Raw genomic sequence first — 4,278 nt, 5'->3', positions numbered from 1 at the left:
GAAAACCCTAGATGCCATCAAGGAAAACAGTCTTGCATTCACTGGAAAGGGAGCCTGAAGTGTCCAGGGAGACTCACTAAACTGATAGATGGATAAGGATGGTTGGTGAAGGGAAAACTAATATCAGTTTAACGTCACACCAATATGCATGTGAGCACATAACCATGCCTGGTAATGTGACAGTCAGCACACAGCCTGGGGCAAAACACACTTGAACTCTGATCAGGAAATGCCTAAGATAAAAATTACTAACCAATAAAAGGTGAGTGACAACTGGGATTTTATTTTAAGTAACACAAGTATTATAAATAGAAAGCACTGGGCCACCCCTGGGGTAGAGAAGAGTCACCAGGGCCAAGGGCACCCCCCCTGCTCAGGCTGAGATCCAGCCCTCACAGGAGGTGTGGCTGGGCCCTCTGGATGCTGCAGGAGGTGGCCAGAGATGGTGCCTGGACAGTGAGCACCAGGAAGCTTTGTGTGCTGCTGGGAGCTGTGTGGAGAGAGTGCAGGAAATGAGGGCAGAAGCCCATGCCCTCCATGCAGTGCTCTGTCCCACAGTGGCCTGTGAAAGAAGATACCAAACCACCCACCACCTCTGCACATGACCTGCTGAGTTCCCCTGAAGTCCGGGAAGCTGTACCTAGAACTGAACATCATAGCCCTTGATGATGTTAACAGTGTTTGTTTTCTCTCTTCCTCACGTCCCAACTCCATGATTGACAAGCAACTAGCATATTTGAGAGGGTTTGCTAAATAGTAACAATATTTAATTTTAGCAGAATGTGAATTTTCAAAGGACAAAATGAAAAGGGATATGTTAAATAGTGTACTTAACCTCACACCATCAGCTAGCAATGAATTAAAAAATAAGATTCCCCTCCAGGGCTTGAGTGTCAGGGCTTCCATCAGACCTGGGTTTCCCGTGGGTCCTTCACACCAAGGCAAGAGCAGGATCCGGATGCCTGGAGGGCCTGGAAGAAGCTTGTGATATGTTCCTGTAGAGTAGAGGCAGCCAAGGCTTTCCTGGGGAGGTGTCCCATGTTCTCCACTGCTCTTCTCCTGTGGGCACTGGCATAACTGCCTCTTCCTGAGGAGGTGGTCCCTGTTCTCTACTCCTCTCCTTCTGTGGGCACCAGCACATCTGCCTCCTACTCATGAGGCCCTGGAGTAACAGCTTCTCAAAGAGCCACTGGACTCACATGGCAGGATCTGAGGGCACCTGGTTCCTGGGACCTTGGAGAGTGGGTGTTTGGCAGAGCTGGGGCCACTCCCTGAGAACCCTGAGCTTCCTTAACAGCAGAGCTGAGCTGATGGACACCTGTGGCTGCCCCACACTCTGTCTGTTAACACACAAGCATAATCTAACTCCATGGTGACAAACAACACATCACAATAGCCACAGAGTCAATTCTGTGAAAAGACACTCTCCAAAACTGTAGCAGATGTCAAGTAATTGACTCTCAGAAACCTTCTTGGGGGCAACAATTTCCTACTGCCTGAAGGCCACTTTAAAGGGGCCTCAGATGGCAAAAATGGAGCTGATTATCAATACTTCTATTTCTAATTCATGATGCAATCCAGAACCCCCAAGTGATTTCCTCACAGGGTAACATGAGAAACCAGCTCAGGGGCTCCTGGCTGAAAGTGACCCCAGGGGTGGACATCTCCATCTCAGCAATTCCCCCTCCTCCCAGGTGGGAGCCATTTTATCCTGCCTGAACCTTTGCCATGGCCTCCAACCTACCAAATCTCAATCCTCTGCCACAAAGTGAGTGGCCATCTCACGACCACTGCTCAGCATAAACCATAGCCTGCCACTCCATGCCAAAGCCCTCCAAAGACTTCCCACACTTCACAGAAGAAGTTGCAATCTCCCTCTTTGGCCCTACAAAACTGCAGACCCTCTACTCTCAGTCCCCATCTTTGCCAAACACACACACACACACTCATACACACACACACACACACACACACCAATTTAACATGAATTTGTCTCTGACTGAGAAATTTCACTCTTGGACATTCATCCCAGAGAACTGAAATTTTATGTTTGCAAAAGAGCACACACACAAACGCTCACAGCAATCTTTATCCTCCCAGTCAGACATTGCATTTATTAATTATTAACGAATGATTAAATTTTAGTAATTATTTTTATTTCCTATCTTTCCTTTCTGAGTTAATAAAAACCATTCCACAAAATCTCTGGAACTTTCTCCAGGATTTCCATTTGACCACATAATAGTGAATATTGAAATAAGCAGAGTTGCAGACACCTATTCATAGGAAACTGTCACAGCGGTATGGACTTTCTCTCCCCTGGGAACAGAGCTTACATGATTCACTCTACTCAGTGAAGGGTATCTGGTTGGGATGTTGAAGATTCTCAAGGCAACCTATGTTCAAGGCTTGGTCCACATGGCAAGGTGATTGGGAGGTGGTGCAAGTTTTGAGAGGCCAGGGTAACAGGAAGTTCTCAGGTCAAGCTGGCAAAGAGCTCTCTGCAAGAGGCAAAACTGTGGCCAATTGCTAGAAAACAGTTTTTTTGGTGATATTTCTGTGGGTGTCTGCCCCGCTTCCGAGAGCTTAATAACATAGGGACCTCCTACAAGTCAATAGGGAGAAATAAATAGCCTACAAAAATGGGAAAACCCAGTATCTGCTGTTTATAAAAGATGACATATCAAAAATTGAGTAATCCAAATCACAATAGAGGAATCCAAAGGAAACATAAAGTACATGTGTGTGTTTGCCTATCAAATACAAAGAATCAAGATAGTGAGAAAATCTAATGTCAACAGTGTTGGAAAATGGAATTTTCAAGTTCTGATAATTGCAATACAAAATTGTCATACCTCTTCTGCAGAGAAGTTTCAGAAAATATGCCAAAATTTAAAGTGCATGCCTACCTTTAGCCCAAGAATTTCAATTTAAATAAGTCATTCATTAGTACTGTGGTTAATTTTTTAATTTTACCAAGAAGTGGTCTACTGTAATCATTTTACATGCATATATAAAATATATTTTTACTAGTTTTTTTTTTTTGAGGGAGTGTATTTGGACACAATGCCTTAATTTAATTGATTTATTTTGATGTGGTGCTGAGGATCAAACCCAGGGCCTCTCCTATACCAGTTGAGCACTCTACTGCTGAGCTACATCCCCAGTCCCTCTTGTGTTTTATTTCTTAAAAATAATTTTACATATCTGTATACATATTCCTATATAATTATATCTCTGACACATTTTTAAAAAGTTGCCACATAGGCTGGGAGTGTAGCTCAGCTATAGCACATTTGCCTTGCATGTCAGAGGCCTTGTGTTCCATTCTCAGCACCATTTATAAATAAAAAAATTAAAGATCTATCCACAACTAAGAAAAAAACAGGTGAGCCCAGGGCAGAGGGTAGACATAGGGCCATCCTGCCTAGGCTGACACTCCAGCAGCTGGGGACATGGGAGATGTATGTGTTCAAGCCAAGTCAAGCTGTTCAGTTCCTCTCTGAACTCCCCCTCTGCTGAAACTGTGCCTACAGCAGGTCTGCCTGGGTTGTCCCATATGCAAAAGGGTCACATGGACTCTTCAGTGTGATGTCAAGTACCCCATTCACTTCTACTTAAGAGGAGGCAAGACATCTAATGTGAGATTCTTGCACTTCAAAAACCATCAACCACCACAAGGTACTAATTTTAAAACACCTCACCATGATTAGGGGGATGATTTTATGGTAAAAACAGGTTAGTGATTGGAGCCATTACTTTGTTACTGTTACTAACATCAATAGTACTACCACCATGACAGCTGTGTCCACTCTGGAAGAGGTGCCATTTAATTGTAGTGTAGCATCTGCACTATACAATTTAGCAGTCACTAGTTATCTTTGGCTATTACAATTGGAATCAAGTAAAGTTAAATAAAATTTTAGTTCCTCAGTGGCAGTAGCCACATATTGAGTGCTCTGCAGCTCCCGGGGGTGAGTGGCAATCACATTTCCCTGGAGATTAGGACATTATACCTGTCAAGACAGGGTGTTGGGTGGTGCGGGTGTTGACTATCCCCGCCTCAGAGAGGAACAAGCAGCACCTCAGGCTCCCACACTTTGCATGGATAGGTATTGGTGATGATTAAAGTTAACAAGATACATCCCAAGTGACACGTGTAATACCTGATCATGTGCATGTGTCTGCAAGTTATCGGGATATGGCATGGCCTCCACTTCAGCAGCAGTTCAGAGTGTTGCTTCCAAAACCAGTTCCTATTGATCCAGAAAGGACTTT

This window comes from Marmota marmota, unplaced genomic scaffold (assembly GCF_001458135.2).
Source record: "Marmota marmota marmota unplaced genomic scaffold, marMar, whole genome shotgun sequence".
Lineage (NCBI taxonomy): Eukaryota > Metazoa > Chordata > Mammalia > Rodentia > Sciuridae > Marmota > Marmota marmota.
The sequence above is the reverse complement of the archived record's forward strand: the minus strand, read 5'-3'. Positions refer to the sequence as shown.